Below are 24,768 nucleotides of genomic sequence, written 5' to 3'. Positions count from 1 at the left end.
CACGCACCAGCTGTTATTGACAAATGGACACAAACTACCACCTCTCATTTTACCAGAGGTAGCTAGCCTGTCTTGCCAATGCACGGAAAACCCAGCCAACTGTATATTTTCCATGTCGTCGTTCAGCCACGACTCTGTGAAATATAAGAGATTACAATTTTGGTTGGATAATCTCGAACGGAGCTCATCCAGTTTATTCTCCAATGATTGCATGTTGGCCTATATGATGATGGAAGAGGCGGGTTACCCACTCGCCAACAAATTCTCACAAGGTACCCGGATCTGCATCAGTGCCATCTCTTCATGCGAATGACAGGGATTTGGGCCTGGTCCAGCTGCAGTAGTAAATCCTTTGCGTCTGACTCACTAAAGAAAAACTCTTTGTCCAGTTCGAGGTGAGTAATCGCTGTTCTGATATCCAGATGCTCTTTTCGGTCATAAGAAACAGTGGCAGAAACATTGTGTGATGTGTACCTTGTGCAGGCAGGTGTCCACCACAGCGTTGCAGACTCTCTCCAGGTCGTCAAACACCTGTAGCCGGGACCTGACGAACTCGCACAGCTCCTCGTTAGACATCACATCCCAGATCCCATCGCACGCCAGCACCACAAACTCATCCCCCTCGGCAGCACGCTCCAACACACACACCTGGGGGAGGAACACACATCTCAGCCTGAGAGATCACACACACACCTCAACAAGGACAAAGAACTATAAGCTGTTCCAATCAACATGCTACAGTAATAAAGGCTTTTAAAAAACACACCTCTGGCTCTGGGCTGACCAGCTGTTCTGTGGGACCCTTCCCATCCACACACTTGTAGTCATAGTCCCCCAGTGCTCTGGACACGGCCAGGGAACCATTCACCCGCTGGATCATCACTGACCCCCTGCGTTCTGGATACGCTCCTTCTCTCTAGGGTTACACGGCTTGTGGTCCTAAAGGGGGGGGTCATATGTGCATCCCAAATAACTACTCATTACATGATCAAGATTAGAGATTCTGCATCTCACCTAGCTCAAACAGATCCCCTAAAAATACATGATTAATGTTACTATCACTCAGTCTCTTCATCAATCCCACCCTCTCCCCTTACTCACCCTCAGTATTAAACCCGTGTAGAAAATCCCTCCTTCCACCCACTCTCCCTTTGAGTGTGTGTATCCCAGTATGTATGTATATATGCATGCATCCCAGTATGTATAGATATATTGTATAGTATTGGACCATTATATATCTAGTGCAGGGTTCTCCAACCCTGTTTCTGGAGAGCTACTCTCCTGTAGGTTCATTCCAACCCCAGTTGTAACTAACCTGGTTAGGCACATCAACCAGCTAACTATTAGAGTCAGGTGCTCTAGATTAGAGTTCGAGTGATAACCTACAGGACGGTTGCTATCCAGGAATAGGGTTGGAGAGTCCTGGTCTAGTGCGTAGCATTGTACCTGTGTGGAGAATCCAACTCGCCCTTCTCGGCTCAGCACGGCCCGGGAGTCGCCACAGTTTATGAAGTAGAGGTGGGAGGGGCTTAGCAGCACACCCACTGCCGTGGAGCCGCTGCGATCCAACCCATGCCGCAGGTCCGAGAAGTTGCGCATGTACTCGTCGATCCTCAGGAAGCCGGCGCGGATCCCATCTTTCACGCCCTCCACTGAGCCCATACCCGGGGTGAACTCTGCCCCCCCTAACAGGATGTGCTCCAGCAGGTGGGCAGAGCAGTAGTTGGCGACGCGGGAGCCGGCGTGCCCGTCATAGACGGCAAAGAAGGACCAGTCGTTGAGGCCTTGGGGAAGGCCCACCATGGCAGTGTGGGCATCCTCCATCTCCACCCGCCAGCCCTGCATGCTACTCAGGCCATAGTGCAGCCCGTTGCCCTGGCCATGGGCCGTGTGCTTCTCGGTCTTAGGCTTGTCCAGGAACGCCCCCATACCTACACACTGCTGACAGACAGTACATAATCAACATTGACATATTAATGCATGACTATGTTACCTTTTGGAAGTCTAGACACTTCTTTTATGTTCATGAGGTACAGGTTTTAGACTAACTTTTCCCACCGGTGCCACCATTTCCACTGGCGCCACCATTTCCACTGGCGCTACCATTTCCACTGGCGCTACCATTTCCACTTGTGCAACAGCAACTTTTTCCAGTTGACTGCCCCAGCACAAGGTTTGGACACAACAATTTATAATTAAGGTCCTATCAAATTATTTTATTCTCTTCCCGAGTCCATTCTTCCCCCCCAAGAATGATGTTTCCCCAGTTTTTCACTTATTAGAAAAACAACCAAATTGGATGTTCTAAATCCGCAACAAAGCATAAAACACACCCAGAGACCACTTTTGAGGTCTGGGAATTTTGGGTGTAGTTACCCTTTAATTCAACTGTGCACCAGCCAGAGACAGTAGTTTGGTTAGCGATGTTTCGGTAGTGCTCATATTGCAGAGTTTGCAAAACAAATGGCCACTGGATTGATACAAATAATATATAATTCTGCCAGGTAGTCATAGGCTACTTTGCAGTTAACATCTAATTGAGAAGGTTTATGGGAAATCCTTTGTCTACCAGAAGACTGTTTTCATTAGCATCATCGCTAACGGCTAAACACACAGACGGCACATGAATACCCCCGTTTCAGAAAGTTACATGAAAATACAAATCACTGATGCATTATGATTACCTTGGGCTAATTAATGCATTTAGTTGATATCCTACTAATAAGTTCAATTAAAAAAAACATTGTTGAATTCCGTTTTAATGTTCGAAATCCATGATTCCATCTGCGTTGTCCTGTGGCGATAATGACCTGACCTGTGTGGTTTATACAATCAATTTGACTTTGTTCTTAATAACAGTAATCATTTATTTGAACAGTAAAATCTATTGATACTTTGCGTAAATCAAGATGTAGCCTAGGCCTACTCATAATGCAGGTGAATAGGGTGATTTCATGGGGCTACAGACGAAAAACAATTTTCCCTTTCATTTGTGACTTATTTTATTGTTGTGATCAACATACGCATAGAAGAAGTAATGTCTTCTTTTGTACACAGTGAGAGAGAGAGAGAAGAGACGCGAGGGAGACTTAAGGCATCCGCGTGCTTCCCAGCCGAAACAGTTCGGTGGAGTTTGTGGATATATTATGACATTTTGGACACTGAGGGATATTTTTGATTGTTCGGACACACCAAAAATATTCTGGAGGCAAACCGAAGTTCTGAGGCTAAATATACGCACGCCCCTGTGTGGGTGATTGGGTGACAGTAAGGATTATTCAATAAAGTGTGTTATCATTCAGCGAGAGACTACTCGTTTTCATGCACGTTTTTTCATGGCGAAATACCACACCAAACATTTTAGTTAGATGTCAAATTGCACGACTAAAATGTCCTAAGCAAAAAAAAGTAGAAACTCATGAAATCTGTCATTACCATAGATTATTTTGACGAAGTTCATACTGGCTACGGCGTCTCAAAATGTTAATATTGATTTCTCTCTGTAAAGTAATTTTGGTTAGGCTGTGTAGAGAAATGCTATTTCTTATGCAGGTGACCAACCCATTGCTAATACAGGGCTACAACTCAAAGTAAAGCCTGTGGGGTCCCCTACAGGATAGCTCCCGCATTACACTAACTGCCAAAACCAGCGCACACACATAATCTCCTTTGTAGCTGAACATTGTGTGCCCGAAGAGGATTCTACGATGACGGACAGACAACTGAGCCAATGGCGGAAGACTACAGACTACACCCCAGCTGAACCAATCCAAAGATCCGATCTTCCAGAATCAACCTACTTTCTGTTCTGTATATTAGTGGTGTACTGATTGTAACGCTCTCTCTTTGCCTGCTGTTCCATACGAACTAACGGAGGAGCCGTAATTACGCTGTACTAGATATCTTCACTCTGAATAAACTGTTACTTAGACCACCTGGAGGTCAGTCCACATTGAACCCCATGACCAGAGCGGAACCACTCTCAGCATGTGGAAGGAGATGGTGGTGAATGGGACACCCATAGAAGTGAAAACCAAGCTTAGGGCCACAGTGGGGCTGATGGCCTTGCCCACTGCCCAATTCAACTCCCATGTCCACCATCACATCTCTCAATACAACAAAGACAAAGGCACGGCTGATTCACAAATTCAGTCGCTGCAACTCCAACTGCTCAAATTACAATTGAATGAGGCCCAAAAGACCGCAAAGCCAAAAAAGCAAATGGTGGCGGAGGAACCCACTGATATAGCCAAGATTGTGACTCAGAACTGAAAATCCCAGAAGGAGTGATACTCATACAATACGTAGACGACCTGTTGCTGGGGGCTCCCACCTCAGACCTCTGTCTAGAAATGACTAAAACCCTGTTAGACTTTCTGGCAGTCGAAGGCTACAAAGTCAAGATGTCAAAAGTCCAATCATGCAGACGAACCGTTCTGTTCCTGGGAAGGGAAATCTCAAGCGAGGGGGCCGGACTCTCAAAATCACACAGAGACTCAATCCTACATCATCCCAGGCCCATTACTGTTTCAGGAATGCTCTCTTTCCTGGGGTTGACGGGATACAGCCGTACTCACATCCCAGACTATACTGAAAGAACTGAACCTCTGAGAGAAATTGTTCGAGAAGCTGGCCCAAGAAACCTACAGGCCCCACTTACATGGACTCCTGAAGCTTCAACGGCGTTTGGGCTCCTGAAGACTGACCTGTCTGTGGCTGCTGCTCTCACGGCACCAGACTACGGTAAAACATTTCACCTGGATGTTTCTGAAAAGGAAGGCTTTGCATCCGCCGTCCTTTTCAGAAACATGAGGGGGAGAGAAGAGTACTCATGTACCACTCTTCAAAACTTGACCACATTGAAACCGGCCAGACCGCCTGTTCCAGATACGTTGCGGCGGTAGCCAAGGCGATTGAGAAGACAGCCCATCTGGTAATGTGCCACAAGATGCAAATACACACCCACCACGGGGTGGCAGCATACCTCATCAGCAAGGAATTTACCTTCAGTGCGGACAGAAAAAACAAAATCCAGAACAAATGCACCCAGTCACACATCACTTTTGTGAACACCGACAAGAACATGGCAGATGCACTCACCGCAGAAGATGGCCTAGCACACTCCTGCCAAGAGAGGGCAGCACAAGAGCTCAAACTGAGACCAGACCTGGAAAATGAACCACTGACATCTCCAGACCTATGGCTGTACACAGACGGATGTTGCTACAAGGGAGACACAGGAAACGTAGCTGCCTATGCGGTCGTACAGCAGCTGCATGACAAAACACATGTCACGTTGGAATCAGGAATTATCCCCAGCCAGCATCGGCACAACTTGCGGAAATTGTGGCTTTGACTCAAGCTCTAGAGAAAGCCGAAGGAAAAACTGTAAACATTTACACGGACTCGGCATACGCACACGGAGCAGTGCACATAGATGGACCACAATGGGTTAGGCGCAACTTTACCACCACAGGTAACCTACCCATCAAGCACCGAGCCCAAATGGAACGTTTGATGCATGCCGTGTCCTTACCAAAGACAGTGGCCATAATGAAATGCCGAGGCCACCAAAGACTGACCAGCAGAATCAATCAAGGAAATGATGCCGCAGACCTGGCAGCCAAGGCCGCAGGAGGATACAGCCCCCGACAGATGGTGCTCGGGATAGAACCGGCAAGGACTGAATTGACAAGCCAACACATACTAGAACTACAGGAAGAGGCAGGCCCTTACGAACATTCGGTTTGGACACAGAAGGGAGGCTCTAAGGGACCAGATGGAATATGGAGATGCCATGATGGCCGACTGGTGGCTCCGGCTAATCTCTGTCCAGAACTGATAAGGGAAGCCCATGGACCCACTCATGAAGGGAAACTCAGAACTTTACAGAAGGTTTCATACATATGGTGGCACCCCCACATGAAGGACATGACAGATTTATTCTGTGACGAATGCAACATATGTGGAAGCCACAATCCAAAGAAGCCCTACCAAACCCCGATGGGGGCCTACCCGGTGCCAAACGCATGTTTCAAGACATCAGTATAGACTATACAGACATGGGAGAAGACAATGTAAAGAACGGGAAGAGATATTTGCTAGTAATGGTAGATAGATTCTCTAGATGGGTAGAAGCAATTCCAACAGCTAAGGAGGATGGGAAAACGGTCATTAAGTGGCTACAGACAGAACTCATACCTAGATATGGGGTCCCTAGACATATCCGAAGCGACAATGGGTCCCACTTCGCAAACAAACACCTGAGACAGGTGGAGGAGAGGTTCGGCATTATACACAAGTTTGGTTCCGTGTATAAGCCGCAGGCCCAAGGCCTTGTGGAGCGCTGCAACCAATCTCTTAAGTGTAAGATAGCCAAAGTGTGTGCTGGTACAAAACTGACATGGGTGGAGGCCCTGCCACTGGCGTTGATGGCCATGAGGTCATCACCTGGGGCAGGGACTCATCTCTCACCCCACGAAATAATGACAGGAAGAGTAATGCCAGGTCCACCAAGAGAGGGAGGTCATATGCCCCCTCTTGATGTACACCAGATAGGTATGACTGACTATGTAAGAAAATTGGAGCTGCGGAACTGTCCGCAGCTCTTTCCAAACAGATACACAAAGTCCATGAGGGGGAGCTGACGGGAGATCCGGAGCAACTGAGGGTAAAAGTCGGCGATTGGGTAAGGATCAAGGTCCACAAAAGAAAGTGGGCGGATCCCAGGTGGACTGGACCGTACGAAGTGAAGGAGGTTACTTCACACTCAGTCCAGGTCAAAGGTAAATCGGGCGCACCTTGGCACCACTTGACTCATTGTACACCAGCACCGACTCCTTCTAGAACTCTGACTGAAGTCAGGGTCGATTTGAGCGACCTAAATTTGATTACAACCACAGAACCCTTAGTTGGTGAGGATGTGGGAGCAGCTCCCCAGCACACCAACTAACAGGTCGTCCAGAGATAGGGGCTATCCCTGGACGAGATTGGGGATATCGGGCCCAGTGTTTGTTATTTTTATTGTAGTCACAGGAGTTTCCATGGGGATTCTCCTGTGGGTATTAGAGCATCATACACCTACATCACAAGCAGATATAGGACCCTCTAATGGGTCATCCAACCTGACCACATCCATGGCACATATAGAACTGACCAATCATTTGTGCAAGAGGCATTCCACCACCCCTGACACTGATTGTAAGGCCAACGACATACGGAGCACGACCGTTTGCGTCCCCGCAAACGCAACTAATATCATTAACATCCCTTGGGGGACTTTAGGGTACTCTAGGCTAAAGGGGAGGGAACAGGCGGGGACCAGTGCACTCTGGTTTGCCGGACACGTCTGGTATATGACATTAGGGAAGGTTGGCGATTGGTCTTGGAGGAATTTGGTGGGGGAGACAGGTAATGGGTGGGAAGACTGGACAACAGACGAGGGGGCAGTGAAATGGCGGAAGCGACTGACTAACTAAGACAAATACGGGACTGAAACTTACTGTTAGGCCAGGGGGCCAGCCCTTAGGGTGTTATGATTTCATACTGGCTCCAGGGAATTCCGGGGTCAGATATTGGTTGTGGCGAATTTGCGTGACTAATAATCCTAAACCGACTTCGGTTACAGTAAGGAATGACCACACCCGTAAAAGGGTCCCCGTCATCCCCACTGTTTGGCCCGGTGGAGGCAATATCCAGGCTTAAAAGTCCGGATGATGTAATTTTAACAGCCACAAGAGTCTCAGGTTTTTCCAATAATTGGCTATTGTTGACCGAGGAAGCTGCAAATACCACCAGGCAGAGTTGTGTGGTGTGCATGGGAGCTCGTCCATTGCTCCGCATTGTCCCAGCAGTAGTGACTCTAGCATGTCTAATTCCTCTTATGACTACAGATAACCCCAGGGATAATTGTACTGCCTGGGATGAGGTCTATCCGGTTACTAAATTCACCACTAGGAACCCAGTGTTTTCCAACCAGGTTGCAAGGGCAAATTTTACTTGTGTCAATATGACGGGAGGAGGAACCGAGGTGGGATGGATCCCTGCGGATTGGTGTCTGGATACAGTTAATATTAAAGGGAGCCTCAGGCCAATATCCAGAGCAGATGTGTGGTGGTGGTGTGGTAGCACGGTCCTGTTTGATAAGTTACCCTCCAACAGTACTGGACGCTGTGCACTTGTTACTCTCTTGTTGCCTGTTTCTATCTACCCTATAGGAGCCGAGGACCTTGTACTGCGGATCCAGGGAGTGAATCCCGGATATAGGGGACGTTCCAGGAGAGACACCACCCCATCTAGTGGAGACCCCTCCTACATAGACGCTATCGGAGTCCCTAGGGGAGTGCCTGATGAGTATAAGTTAATAGATCAGGTAGCTGCAGGGTTTGAATCATCCATCTGTTGGTGGTGCACAATTAACAAGAATGTTGATCGTATTAACTATATACATTACAACGTCCAAAGACTAGGAAACTGGACTCAGCAGGGTTTTGAAGCAGTACATGGTCAACTGGCTGCAACCAGCCTGATGGCTTTCCAAAATCGTATTGCCATTGATATGTTACTCTCTGAGAAGGGCGGAGTTTGCTCTATGTTTGGTGACCAGTGTTGTACTTTCATCCCTAATAACACAGCCTCGGATGGTAGTTTGACGGTCGCTCTGGAAGGTCTGCGGACGCTTAATGGTAAAATGAAATCTCATTCTGGGATGGATACCTCGATGTGGGACTCCTGGATGAGTGCGTTTGGTAAATATAAAACCCTGGTGTCCTCCATTTTGGTATCCATTTCGGTGTTCGCTGCCATTTTAGTTCTCTGTGGATGCTGTTGCATTCCATGCATCCGTTCCCTTACCACTAGGGTTATCTCTAAAGCTATTGACCCTTCCTCCCCTTCCCAGATGTTTCCTCTGCTGGATAAAGACCTACTTGAATTCGAGGATGAGAGTGCCTATTAGGTTTACATTATATCTGCTGTTGCCTTATGGGGATGTATGTATGTGTTATGCAAGTGGATCATTCTGCCTGACTTGCCTAGTTTAAGTCACATCTCTTTGGAGATGTGAAGAGAGGGAATCACAACTTTTTCCTGCGGGAAAAAGTTGGCTTATGTAGACAAGCATTTTACTTTTATTTTGAGCTGTTGTTCTCCGCTCTGTTAAATGAGGGTTGTAAGTTCCTAGGTGGCTGGTAGCCAACTTAGTACATAGTGGGATTGAATGGAGAACATGATGGTAATACATATATATCTATTTCTGTTTAATACCGTGCCTTATTTCATAGTCCCCTTGGGAGAAGTTTCTCTTTGTGTCTGGATCTAGTTAGGTTGTGTCACGTCTCTGGTGAGACGTGAAGAGAGGGTTTTGTAGAGAAATGCTATTTCTTATGCAGGTGACCAACCTATTGCTAATACAGGGCTACAACTCAAAGTAAAGCCTGTGGGGTCCCCTACAGGATAGCTCCCGCATTACACTAACTGCCAAAACCAGCGCACACACATAATCTCCTTTGTAGCTGAACATTGTGTGCCCGAAGAGGATTCTACGATGACGGACAGACAACTGAGCCAATGGCGGAAGACTACAGACTACACCCCAGCTGAACCAATCCAAAGATCCGATCTTCCAGAATCAACCTACTTTCTGTTCTGTATATTAGTGGTGTACTGATTGTAACGCTCTCTCTTTGCCTGCTGTTCCATACGAACTAACGGAGGAGCCGTAATTACGCTGTACTAGATATCTTCACTCTGAATAAACTGTTACTTGTCATAAAATTTACCACTTTGTCTGAATCGATCCTTGACCGGCTCACCCATCTACATATCTAATTTCTAACAGCTGCTATTGGGTCAATATAGGGCTGCACGATTAATCCAATTTTTATAAAAATTGCGATACTGATATGTTCCATATCCATATGGCAAGAGGCCGTGATATTTTGAAGGGAGTGGCTCCTAATCCGTCAACATATTTAATATTTCTGGGGCTCCGTATCCATGAGCACGCAAATTCTTGCAGTATTTTGTGGGAATTTGGGACTTCGTCCATTCTCATACTGAAACCAGATTAGATACATAGCTAAATTAAATGCCCAAAAGATGATATTCACAATGTCAGTAAGCAAAAAACAGCAATAGCCACTACAATGTCAAAACATGATTGTCATGAGTTCAAAACCATTTGCTTGATTTTGCAGACCCACGACTATGGTGTAGTCATTTGCTAGCGACGCTAACATTAGCGAGCTAGCAAGCGTTAGGTACCTAGCAACGAGGCACTGAGTTTGAAGGTAGGCCTTGAAATACATCCACAGGTACACCTCCAATTGACTCAAATTATGTCAATTAGCCTATCAGAAGCTTCTAAAGCCATTACATCATTTTCTGGAATTTTCCAAGCTGTTTAAAGGCAGTCAACTTAGTGTATGTAAACTTCTGACCCACTGGAATTGTGATACAGTGAATTATAAGTGAAATAATCTGTCTGTAAACAATTGTTGGAAAAATGACTTGTGTCTTGCAAAGTAGATGTCCTAACCGACTCGCCAACACTATAGTTTGTTAACAAGAAATTTGTGGAGTGGTTGAAAAACAAGTTCTAATGACTCCAACCTAAGTGTATGTAAACTTCTGACTTCAACTGAATGTGAAATACATAATAAACATAAGAAATATGATGAGGTTGGTAACTACATAATATACTTACACCAACCTAATACGCACAGTTCAAGTCGGAAGTTTACATACACTAAGTTGACTGTGCCTTTAATAAACAGCTTGAAAATTCAAGAAAATGGCGTAATGGCTTTAGAAGCTTCTGATAGGCTAATTGACAATTTGAAGGTGTACCTGTGGATGTATTTCAAGGCCTACCTTCAAACTCCGAGCCCCTTTGCTTGACATGGGAAAATCAAAAGAAATCAGCCAAAAAAAAAAAAAAATAGTAGACCTCAAGTCTGGTTCATCCTTGGGAGCAACTTCCAAACGCGTCACAAAATAGATGGCATCATGAGTGAGGAAAATTATGTGGATATATTGAAGCAACACCTCAAGACATCAATCAGCAAGTTAAAGCTTGGTCACAAATGGGTCTTCCAAATGGACAATGACCCCAAGCATACTTCCAAAGTTGTGGCAAAATGGCTTCAGGACAACACAGTCAAGGTATTGGAGTGGCCATCACAAAGCCCTGACCTAAATCGAATACAAAACCTGGCCAACAAAACCTGACTAAGTTACAGCAGTTCTGTCAGGGGGAATGGGCCAAAATTCACCCATCTTATTGTGGGAAGCTTGTGGAAGGCTACCCAAAACGTTTGACCCAAGCTAAACAATTTAAAGGCAATGCTACCAAATACTAATTGAGCGTATGTAAACTTCTGACCCATTGGGAATGTGATGAAATAAATCACTCACTCTATACTATTATTCTGACATTTCAGTCTTAAAATAAAGTGGTGTTCCTAACTGACCTAAGACAGGGAATTTTTTACAAGGATTAAATGTCAGGAATTGTGAAACTGAGTTTAAATGTATTTCACTATGGTGTATGTAAACTTCCGACTTCAACTGTATATTTCTCAGAAGAATGTATTTTCTTCAGGATTGCTCTGTCTTTGGCCAGCTTCTCCATGAACTCCTGGCAGGGGAGGTAGAAGTTTGTCTTCACAATAAGCATGGCCTTGATGGTAGGAACAGTGAACCTATTTCTTGCTGCTGTCCATATATCATTCATTTGGGAGAACAATCTGCCGACTGGTGCATTACTTCCAGGTAAGCACATGACAACTGAAGCTAATCTAGCCAAGTTAGGGTGTGGGATGTCATTCCCTTTGAAGTGGGTAACCACCGTGCTCCATCTCTGACTACGCGGTGTCTCAGATGTTTTCCATTCTTCAATCGAACTCCCCTTCAGGAACTCTTGCAGGCTAGTAACCTTGTCAAACAATGCATACACATTGATGGCCGGATCTCTTCACATTGAGGTTTTAAAAGGAGACAATGTAAATCTTTTAGATTATCTGTGTGCTTTCCCCCATGCTTGCAAGTAGTTCACAGCCGTAGTGAAGAATGATTGGGATGTTTTGACATGGTTCCATTGTCCTCTAGCTCTCTCAGAAGTCCTCATCACGTCTTGTAGTCGATTTTGCCTCAACGTTTCTCACAATTGCAAGGGACTTCACAGCACAGCGATCCTGGCCTTCAAGCATCTTGATCGTGACACTGAATACAGTCAAGTTTCCATGGACAAAGGCCAGCCAAAGTTCAGTCAGTGGCTTTTCGAACATTGCCCTGTGAACATTTGTCTTAAGAACGAAAAAAGATTTCAACGGCACATACATTTTCAGCACTCTTTCTAGAGCAGGGAGCATGGACAGCCAGTGAACATTGCTGTGTCCTAAAATATTATGGTACTCCTGGCCAACAAACTCACCAAAGCTCTTCAGTCTTTCTACTCTGACATGAAAATATCTTTGTGAGCAGGTACTCAACATCATATCCAAAGCTGTTCTGGCCGTGTTATGAATGATGTGTGCAGGACAACCTAAGCCAATCACCTCCCGCACATTTTTGGTATTTGTGTTGTCGGCAGAGAATGTTTTCCAGGTTACATTTTTGGATGACCACCAGGACCTCAGCTGCAATTTCCTCTGCTGTTTCTCCTTTCAATTCAACCAAATCAAGCAGTTTTGTTTCCACAGATGTGCTGCCATCATATATCTTACAATATCTGACTACTATTGGTAGCAGCTTTACATATCCATGACTGGACAGGGACACAAATTTAACCTGGTCTAGGTCCTGTGTTTGCCAAAGAAGCTGCCCATGTTGCTAACGCGTTACTCACTATGGCATCACATTTTGTCCAAACACATGTAAACTTTGACTCATAAAGCTACCGTCAGTTGTGCTGTGCAGTCCATAGATCATTAATTAACTATGATTGTGTAGCATAGTGTGGTATACAAAGACACCCTCCTGCACAGCTAAACCATATTCTTCTTTGGAAGGCTCTACCTTCTTGAAGAATGTGGTGACAGAGGGCATACCAACACGGCCAATCAGAGAGGCTTTATGCTTTTTCATCTGTTGATGTTCTACCACCGCCGTTATTCCCCGGCTGTCAAATGAAAGAGGAATTACAAAGGGTGCAGTGAACAACTATCGTCTTGACCTGAGAGTATAAATGGAAATTCTCTCATGTCATAAAAAGTGCATTTCTGTTTCTTGGAAAGAGCCATTGTACTGCTGTCTGCTCTTCTTCACTCTCCTTGTCGCTCTTCATACTCTTAACTTTTTATTCTCCTCTTTTCTTCCCTCATCTTCCTTCCTTTCCTTCTCTTTACCTTTCCTTCTCTTTACCTTTCCACACTCACTTCACTCCCATAATTTTTCCTTCTCCTTCATTTCCAATCTTGAATAATAAATAGTACACTATTAGATAAAACAGATTCCCATTGCTTGCCTTGCCTGTATTTTATCTCAAAAACATTGTTTGGAAAAATAAATTGGCAGGCTCTGTAATCATATCTTTCCTCCTCCATCTTCCTATCCAGTCTTCCTCCTCTCCACTGCTAATGTTATCCATGAACACATTCCTCTACTACCCCCTCCATCATCCCTCTCCACCCACTGGCCCCTCCATACATCCACCCACCCACCCACCCACCCACTAGCCCATCCATCCCTCGCATCCACCCCTTCCCTCCACAAGCCCCTGCATCCACCCCTTCCCTCCACAAGCCCCTCCATTGTTTTTAGCCTAAATAATCAATATTTCAACTGGACAAAAGCATTGTTGAAAGGCGCGCTCTCGGTCGTGCAGCGAAGAGCTCTGGGGACATCACAGGGTCCACTCCCTCAATGTGGTCATTCTCCCTAATTTTTCAGAATAACAGCCTGAAACAATGTCTAAAGACTGTTCACAACTAGTGGAAGCCATAGGGAATGAAATCTGGGTCCTATCCCCTTAAATGGTGGATAGGCTTTCATTGGAAAAACAGCCATTTCAAAATAATGGCACTTCCTGGATGGATTTCTCTCATGTTTTCGCCTGCCATATCAGTTCCGTTATACCCACAGACATTATTTTAACCGTTTTGGAAACAGTGTTTTCTATCCAAATCTACCAAATATATGCATATGCTAGCTTCTGTGCCTGAGTAGCAGGCAGTTTACTTAGACCACGCTTTTCATCCAAAATTCCAAATGCTGCCCTCTATCCTAAAAAAGTTAAGCCATTTTGACACAACTTTGGAAGTATGCTTGGGGCCATTGTCCATTTGGAAGACCCATTTGCGACCAAGCTTTAACTTGCTGACTGATGTCTTGAGATGTTGCTTCAATATATCCACAATTTTCTTGCCTCATGATGCTATCTATTTTGTGAAGTGCACCAGTCCCTACTTCACCAAAGCACCCCCACAACATGATGCTGCCACCCTCATGCTTCACGGTTGGGATGGTGTTCTTCAGTTTGCAAGCCTCCCCTTTCTCCTCCAAACATAACGATGGTCATTATGGCCATAAGGTTCTATTTTCCTTCATCAGACCAGAGGACATTTCTCCAAAATGTACAATCTCTGTCCCCATGTGTAGTTACAAACCGTAGTCTGGCTTTTTTATGGAGGTTTTGGAGCAGTGGCTTCTTCCTTGCTGAGCGGCCTTTCAGGTTATGTCAATATAGAACTAATTTTAATGTGGATATAGATACTTGTGTACCTGTTTCCTCCAGCATCTTCACAAGGTCCTTTGCTGTTGTTCTGGGATTGATTTGCACTACTTGCACAAAAGTAAGTTCATCTCTTGGAGATCTCCTTCCTGAGCGGTATGACGTCTGCGTGGTCTCTTGGTGTTTATACTTGCGTACTATTGTTTGTACAGATGAACGTGGTACCTTCGGGCATTTGGAAATTGCTCCCAAGAATGAACCAGACTTGTGGAGGTCTACAATTTTTTTTTATGGGGTCTTGGCTGATTTCTTTTGATTTTCCCATGATGTCAAGAAAGGAGACACTGAGTTTGAAGGTATGCCTTGAAATACATCCACAGGTACACCTCCAATTGACTCAAATTATGTCAATTAGCCTATCAGAAGCTTCTAAAGCCATGACATCATTTTCTGGAATTTTCTGAGCTGTTTAAAGGCACAGTCAACTTTGTGTATGTAAACTTCTGACCCACTGGAATTGTGATACAGTGAATTATAAGTGAAATAATCTGTCTAAACAATTGTTGGAAAAATTACTTGTCATACACAAAGTAGATGTCCTAACCAACTTTCCAAAACCATAGTTTGTTATTAACAAGAAATGTGTGGAGTGGTTGAAAAACAAGTTAATGACTCCAACCTAAGTATACGTAAACTTCCAACTGTACATTGCTCCCTCCACTAGTCACTCCATCCCTCTCTCCACCCACTAGCCCCTCCCTCCCAAAAACTAGCTACTCCATCCATCTCCCCCACCACTAGCCCCTCCCTCCACTAGCACATCCCTCCCTCCATCCACGAGCCCCTCCACCCATCCACTAGACCCTCCATCCCTCCACTAGCCCCTCCATCCACCCACCCACTAACCCTTGCATACATCCATCCACCAACTACCCCCACATCCATCCCTCCTCCACTAGACCATCCATCCACCCACCCACTAACCCTTCCATCCATCCACTAGCCCCTCCCACTACCTACCCACCCACTAGCCCCTCCATCCACCCACTAGCCCCTCCATCCATCCATCCACCCACCCCCTCCATCCATCCATCCATCCACCCACTAGCCCCTCCATCCATCCACCCACCCACTAGCCCCTCCATCCATCCACCCACCCACTAGCCCCTCCATCCATCCACCCACCCACTAGCCCCTCCATCCATCCACCCACCCACTAGCCCTCCATCCATCCACCCACAGCCCCTCCATCCATCCATCCACTAGCCCATCCATCCACTAGCCCATCCATCCACTCACTAGCCCCTCCATCCATCCACCCAGCCCCTCCATCCACCCACTAGCCCCTCCATCCACCCACAGCCCCTCCATCCACCCACAGCCCCTCCATCCATCCACCCACTAGCCCCTCCACCCATCCACCCCAGCCCCTCCACCCATCCACCCCAGCCCCTCCATCCATCCACCCACTAGCCCCTCCATCCATCCACCCACAGCCCCTCCATCCATCCACCCACTAGCCCCTCCATCCACCCACTAGCCCCTCCATCCATCCACCCACTAGCCCCTCCATCCATCCATCCACCCACTAGCCCCTCCATCCATCCATCCACCCACTAGCCCCTCCACCCATCCACCCACTAGCCCCTCCACCCATCCACCCACTAGCCCCTCCATCCATCCACCCACTAGCCCCTCCATCCATCCACCCACTAGCCCCTCCATCCATCCACCCACTAGCCCCTCCATCCATCCACCCACTAGCCCCTCCATCCATCCACCCACTAGCCCCTCCATCCATCCACCCACTAGCCCCTCCATCCATCCACCCACTAGCCCCTCCATCCATCCACCCACTAGCCCCTCCATCCATCCACCCACTAGCCCCTCCATCCATCCACCCACTAGCCCCTCCATCCATCCACCCACTAGCCCCTCCATCCATCCACCCACTAGCCCCTCCCACTACCTACCCATCTCTCCATCCACTAGCCCCATAACTCAATCACCTTTACCTCCTCATTTTTTGTGTGTGCTTTGTAGTCCACCATTCACAGCCCACATTTCACCAGCCACTCACATTTTGTCCAAGCCAAGAAATCACATGCACATGGTTTTGTAATGCGAAAACAATTTATCACAGTGTATTCTATCCCTTTTCCAGCAGGCAAGGTCTCCATCTTTCTGTCTATTGTATGAACCCACGCAGTACCCCACCCTGCTTTCACCACTGTAGCGTTGAGACTCTCTTCCAGCACTGACATACGCACAGAACTATGGAAAAAAATAAAATACAACCACTCCCAAATGCTGTGTGACCACCCACCAATGTGTGACCACCCACCAATGTGGCCAGTAAGAATAGACATTCTTAACATACATTCTAGCATTTTACTGGTGGCTGGTGTTGATTTCCCACTCCGTCAGTGTCTGTCATCTAAGGCAGCAATGCTACTCTCTAAAAATAAAACAAACTCACTGTGCAGTTTAGGCTTCATTCAGCTACCTCAGTCCACACAATCTCACAAAATGGGAGCAGTGTGTGTGTACTGAGGTAGTTGCATAGCCCAGCCTGAAACGACAGGGAAACACCTTTCTTAGCACCCCCTTTATTCTCCTGTGTCATTTAAGATGGACTGAGACACACACACACACACACACACACGTAACATAGGCATAGCTGTTATTGAGAGACATACACCCCCTCACTTGGACGAAAGCACGCACACTCGACCATTCAACCCTCAGACCGAAACCAGATTTCCCACAGAGGCTTTTTTCTGCATTAGAAAAGTGATCAAACGGGGGTGGCAAAACAATTTTCTGTGGAAATGTAAAGTTAGTCAACGGACGTTACACAAGCTGCACGGCAACTACTACGATGAGCAAGATACAGGACTTCACTCTCACAGTCGAACACAGCCGTGCACATGTGCCGATACTTCGCTTCACACACACTTACAATGTGGGATCCAGGGGACCAAGACAGTGTAGAAGTTTAGCCTCGCACTCCCAACGCTCTTAGTTGTTGCTGAAATGTACCCACTATACGGTTTACTTTGCGCATTTACGTCATGTCGCAGAGTCCACCTTTAATACGACTAAAACCAGATATAAACCATGTAGGAAAGATAATGAACCTATAACTTGTTGATTAAAGCGCCAAGATAAAAACAAAACGAGGGGGGGGAACATTTTTGTTTAGGCCCCATTGATTTTTGTTATGTTTGAGTCACTCAGCATAAGAAAATGGCATGAACCATGGCAAAATGTGTACAATTGTAGGAAATTTGCTTTAAAAAACGGCAACATATGGTCACTGCGGCCAAGAGGGGCTCAAAAATGTGCCGTCGGTGACCGCGCCATTGGCCAAGCCCACTGGCCCGTCACGCCCACCACCTAAGCCCCATTTTGATCCTGAAAAATCCCTGACATGGCTGCCAAGAGGCACTGACTCTGCAGAGGGAATGAACTCGGAGTTCAGCTCTGTGGTCACACACACAAATATACTTTAAAACTGTTCACAGATCCATTTAGAATCTTCCAATACACTGCTTCTTGTCTATAGGCTCCACTCACGTAATCACCTAGTCAACACACACACACCCACCCACCCACCCACCAAACCACATTCTGGGTTTGAGTCATTCTGGCCAACACCCAGACACACCCATCTCATGGCATATAATGTACACACACACACAACCTTCTGCAGACAGTGCTCATCTTTCCCTGACCAGACCCCTCTGGCCTCAAGCCCAGCCAGGGTGTGAGAGTTAGCATCTCACCTTTAGGACCTCATCTGCTGTTCACCCAGTCCATACTAACTGGCCCCATCTCATATCAACCCCTAACCTGGTTCTAGACCCTACACACTAGGGATTGTTAATCGAATATCAGGATATACGAAAGGACCCTTGATGTGTTCAGTTTGAGAAAAAAAAATGGTATGCTTATTTTAACAAAGAAAAAGCCTTGTCTAAAAAGCCTTGTCTTAATTTTACTTATAAAACAAACTTTTGAATATGTTTATGCTATTTCCAGGCTACCCTGACAGTATGCTATTTTCCCCATTTCAAATAGCAATTACAGGTGAGTTCCCAAAAGACATGTAACAGAGCAATGTAGAGCAGCCACCATAAAACCCCTTTGTAACAGAATCAGGTCTATCAGGGCGAAAATCAGACTTTTCTTTCACTGTTGACAACTTGCCAAAGGAAAGCACACTGTCTGCCATGTGCATCATTCTGACCGGGTTTTTTTTTTATTTTTTAGAATGACAAGTCCCATCTTAGTATATATTTGTTTTGCATAGAAAGTCTTGGATGGACCACCTAAGTGTTTATTCGGGCCGCCTATGTCCAAACAGTAAAAAAAAAAATCCATTATTCGGGGTGAAAAAAAAGATTGTGAAAACTTAGACTAAAACAGGGGAGAATCTAAAACTCAAAACAATTATGCATTTGAGTATTTTTGTCATTGATTTTGTTATAATTTAACCTTCAACTAAGCAACTCAGTTAAGAACAAATTCTTATTTATAAATGACGGCCTCGCCCGGCCAAACCTTAACGATGGTGGGCTAATTGTGTGCCGCCGCCCTATGAGACTCCCAATCACCGAATTGCACGAAATGTGCTTTAAAACAGCAAAATGTCACTGGACAGCAGGAGAGCCTGTACATTTTTGGGTCGACAGCCTCACCATTGTCCACGCTCTTGACACACCCTGCTGACAGCAGGAATGTCCACGAGAGTTGTTGCCAGAGATTGTAATGTTAATTTCTCTACCATAAGCCGCCTCTAATGTCATTTTAGAGAATTTGGAAGTACGTCCAACCGGCCTCACAACCGCAGACCACATGTAACCACGCCAGCCTGGGACCTCCACATCCGGATTCTTCACCTGCGGGATGGTCTGAGACGAGCCACCCAGACAGCTGATGAAACTGGGTTTGCAAAACTGAAGAATCTTTGCACAAACTTCCAGAAACAGTCTCACCGGTGTCTTCACCAGACTGTAGTTCGGCATCGTAACAGAGTTCAGTGGGAAAATGCTCACTGGCACGCTGAAGAAGTGGCAGACGTGTGGGTGAGCGGTTTGCTGATGTCAACGGTGTGAGCAGATTGACCCATGGTGGCGGCTGGGGTGGGCAGGCAAAAGCTACAGACAACCAACACATTTGATCTATGGCATTTTGAATGCAGAGATACAGTGACAAGATCCCGAGGCCCATTATCGTGCCATTCATCCCCACTGTCACCTCAGGTTTCAGCATGATAACGCACAGCCCCATGTCACACGGATTTGTACACAATTCCTGGAAGGTGAAAATGGCCTGCTTACTCAGATATACCACCCATTGAGCATGTTTGGGATGCTCTGGGTGGACTTGTATGACAGAGTGTCGCAGTTCCCGCCAATATCATGCAACTTCGCACAGCCATTGAAGAGTGGGACAACATTCCACAGGCCAAAATCTAGTCTGATCAACTCGATGCGAAGGAGATGTGTCGCGCTGCATGAGGCAATTTTTATTTTACCTTTATTTAACTAGGCAAGTCAGTTAAGAACAAATTCTTATTTTCAATGACGGCCTAGGAACAGTGGGTTAACTGCCTGTTCTGGGGCAGAACGACAGATTTGTACCTTGTCAGCTCGGGGATATGAACTTGCAACCTTTCGTTTACTAGTCCAACGCTCTAACTACTAGGCTACCCTACCGCCCCAGAGATACCATAAATGGTCACACCAGATACTGACTGGTTTTCTGATCCATGGCCCCACCTTTTTTTAAGGTATCCGTGACCAACATATGTATAAATGTATTCCCAGTCATGTGGAATCCATTGATTTGGGCCTAATGACTGATTTCCCTATATGAACTGTAACTCTGTAAAATCCATGTAATTGTTGCATGTTGCATTTATATTTTTATTCAGTATACATTTGACCGTCGTGCTTATCGGTCTATTTGCATAACAAGAGGAATTAAATTGCTGTGTGTGTTTTCATTAGTCATCATGTAGCCTGGTGGTTAGAGCATTGGACCAGTAACCGAAAGGTTGCTAGAACAAATCCCCGAGCTGACAAGGTAAAAATCTGTTGTTCTGCCCCTGAACAAGGACGTTAACCCACTGTTCCTCAGTCGTCATTGTAAATAAGAATTTGTTCTTAACTGACTTGCATAGTTTAAAAAAAAGGTAAAATAAAAATGACTTATACAACTATAACACGCGCACATCATACACAGCCCCCTTTTGCGCAGGATTTCTTCTGCAGCTGATTGGCTGCTGGACTAAAACCTGCTTTTATAAGCCCATTTATTGAGCAACAATTGTAAATGCAAACATGTTTAAAAACAGTGTATTGCATGATTTTAATTTCTCAACTGGAAGGCTAATTGAAGCGCACCTCCCATTCACCATTCAAGTGCTGTCAACAGGCTCTCGGCGCATCACCATCACTTTGCAAAAGCCTACTTAATGATCTGAAACCTGAATGTTTTAATACATATTACGAGGCATGTCTTACCTTGCTTCAAATTAGCCTATAGGCAGATACGACCATGGAAACACGGAGGCAATTATTTTATAAGGACTTCATAGTCGCCGTGTGAGTTTCAAGTTTTGGGGAAGCTTACAATTTATCCTACCATGTCTACTGATCTGCATGCCAGTTATCATATTCTATATGTACATTTTCATGGAACAGTTATTTCATTAATAACTTATTTCAAGATAATTGTCATGTGGTTAATACACCGTGATCACCAGCCTCTGCCATATGGACACATTGATACACCGTGATCACCAGCCTCTGCCATATGGACACCGTGATCTATTGGCGGCTAAAACGAGCACATGAAACTCAGCCTATAGGCCAAAAACTTCCATTGTCAACTAGGTCAATACACAACGCCGACAAAAAGTTGAAAATTATCAATTCAGGTCCTTTCAAATGTAATTTCAACTCAGCCTGTCTGCCTCACTTTCTATGTCTTGAGCTGCTCTTTTTTTATCAATTCCCCATTACATACGTTTACTACCAGTGACAAATGTAATGTGGAATTGATCAAAATAATAAACAAAAGGGCAAACAATCCACACAACGAAACGATGAATGTGCAAGAATTGACAGGAGACAGCTGAGCCATTCTGACGAGAAACGGGCCTATATCGTCGCCACACCCCTCTCCTCGTCTCAATTTTTAATTATACTCAAGACACATCTTCACACATATTTCAGATGTTTTCCACTGATGGCTGCAACTCAATAATCAGCAAGGCCTATTGCCACGTGCTCTGGCCAAATTACACAATTCCCAAATAGGCATAGGTCTACAAGCTTGTGATTTTAAACAATCCACAGCTACAGTGGGGCAAAAAAGTATTTAATCAGCCACCAATTGTGCAAGTTCTCCCACTTAAAAGAATCTAATCTTCATCATAGGTACACTTCAACTATGACAGACAAAATGAGGAAAAAAAATCCAGAAAATCAAATTGTAGGATTTTTAATGAATTTATTTGCAAATTATGGCGGAAAATAATGATTACACATTTGTTTTAAACACAAAATGTCCGCCTCTGTACGTATACGCAGTATGGGCACACCTACTCATTCAAGGGATTTCTTTTTTACACTTGGTAGAATAGAGAAGAAATAAAAACTATGAAATAACATATGGAATCATGTAGTAGCCAAAAAGTAATTTACAAATATATTTTATATTTCAGATTCTTCAAATAGCCACCCTTTGCCTTGATGACAACATTGCACACTCTTGGCATTCTCTCAACCAGCTTCATGAGATAGTCACCTGGAATGTATTTCAATAAACAGGTGTGCCTTGTTAAAAGTAAATGTGTGAAATGTCTTTCCTCAATGTGTTTGAGTCAATCAGTTCTGTTGTGACAATGTCGGTGTGGTATACAGAAGATGGCCCTATTTGGTAAAAGACCAAGTCCATATTATGGCAAGGACAGCTTAAATAAGCAAACAGATAAGGTCAGTCAATCTGAAAAATACCTAGAATTTTGAAAGCTTCTCCAACTGCTATGATGAAACTGGCTCTCATGAGGACCACCAAGGGAAAGGAAGACCCAGAGGTACCTCTGCTACAGAGCATAAGTTAATTCGAGTTATTTGCACCTCAGATTGCAGCCCAAATAAATGCTTCAAAGTTCAAGTAACAGACACATCAAGATCAACAGTTCAGAATAGACTGCTTGAATCAGGCCTTCATGGTCAAAATGCTGAAAAGAAACCACTACTAAAGGACAACAGTAAAAAGAAGGGACTTGCCAAGAAACACAAGCAATGGACATTAGACTGGTGGAAATCTGTCATTTCGTCTGATGAGTCCAACCGCCGTGTCTTTGTGAGACACAGAGTAGGTGAACGAATGATCTCCACATGTGGTTCCCACTGTGAAGCATGGAGAAGGTGTGATGGTGCTTTGCTGGTAACACTGTCAGTGATTTATAGGACAATGACCTAACAAACCTCCAGACTGTGTAAGGTATATTTGACCAAGAAGGAGAGTGATGGAGTGCTGCATCAGATGACCTGGCCTCCACAATCACTCGACTTCAACCCAATTGAGATGGTTTGGGATGATTTGGACCTCAGAGTGAAGGGAAAGCAGGAAACAAGTGCTCAGCATATGTGGGAACTCCTTCAAGACTGGTTGAGAGATTTCCAAGACTGTGCAAAGCTGTCATCAAGGCAAAGGGTGGCTACTTTGAAGAATCTCAAATGTATTTTGATTTGTTTTTTGACATTTTTTTAGTAACTACATGATTCCATCTGTGTTATTTCATAGTTTCAATGTCTTCACTATAATTCCACAATGTAGAAAAGAGTTTAAAAAATAAAGAATAACCCTGGAATGAGTAGGTGTGTCCAAATTGTTTACTGGTTCATCTTACTCTCAGAATGGGTGGAAACCTATCCAGTCGAATTAGATCTACAGCCCAGCACCAACACACCTGATACAGCTAACTGAGATCTTGATGGGAGTTGATTAGTGGAACCAATCATGTCTGTTAGTGCTGGTCTGGAACTAATACCTGCACACCCTGCATCTCTCCAGGACCAGGTGAGAAGATAAGTGTCTAACATTTTGGTTTCAGAACATTTAGAGTTACATTCGGCCTGAACACGACCCTGTACCGAACCTTTCATCCTCTCACTCCATTTCCCTGCCTTGTCTCTTCTCGCTATATTCTCCATCTTAGTTCCAGTAGTGATAAAGATAGGGCTGTGTCAATGCTAAACATCTGTCCAAGTTCACATAACACTCATCCATCCTAGAGTCACTGCATATTTCTTGTGTTTTTATCTTATTTAACTCTGCATCATTAGGAAAGAGCTTGTAAGCATTTCACTGTAAGGTCTACACCTGTTGTATTCAGTGCATGTGACAAATTCATTATTTGAATCACTACTCTGTGTATATCTTGATATACCTGAAGAATAGATAGGGGGTCAGAGTCTAGGTGACCTTACACAATCTGGGTCAGCAGGTGACAGACCTCGCCCACTGCCCCTGTCAAGGGTCACCCCAGAATGCCACACACACCCTACCTGGCCCACTGCTACACCGACGCCAAACCACAGAGGCCCTGCTCTAGCTGTGCAGTAGCAGGGGTTTGTAGCATGGTGAATGGACCAGTCCTGGGTTAAGATTCTACCATGAAACTATAAAGCTACATTTATGGTAGTATTCTAAATCACCCAGACTGGCCATCACAGACCACTAGCATTGCTTTAGTTAACTAGTTGGATAGTTATCTAACTGTAGTCAATGGTTAACGTCAGTTAGCCAAATGCCAGTATGTGTCTTGAGTTTAAAAAAATATGCGATGCTAATTTAACGCAGTTGAGGAGAAAGCGCAGCAAAATGTGGAGTGGGGGAGGCGATTATATAATTAACTGTGCTAATAATATTACATTTGATCCGATTAGGTTAAACGCGTTAAACACAACTGCCAACAAACCAAACGATAGTTAACTGGCAAGGTGTCACCTGAAAAATAGGTGGCTAACGTTAGTTAGGTAACTAGCTAAATTGTTGGCAAAACAATGACATTT

At 45.0% G+C, this 24,768-nt stretch overlaps 1 pseudogene; it reads right to left on the bottom strand.

Moving 5' to 3' along the window:
• Positions 1-24,768, bottom strand: part of LOC112223425 — a 35,470-nt pseudogene that overhangs the window by 10,062 nt on the left and 640 nt on the right.

Source organism: Oncorhynchus tshawytscha, linkage group LG24, assembly GCF_018296145.1.
Source record: "Oncorhynchus tshawytscha isolate Ot180627B linkage group LG24, Otsh_v2.0, whole genome shotgun sequence".
NCBI lineage: Eukaryota > Metazoa > Chordata > Actinopteri > Salmoniformes > Salmonidae > Oncorhynchus > Oncorhynchus tshawytscha.
This window is presented reverse-complemented; position numbering and strand designations above follow the sequence as displayed.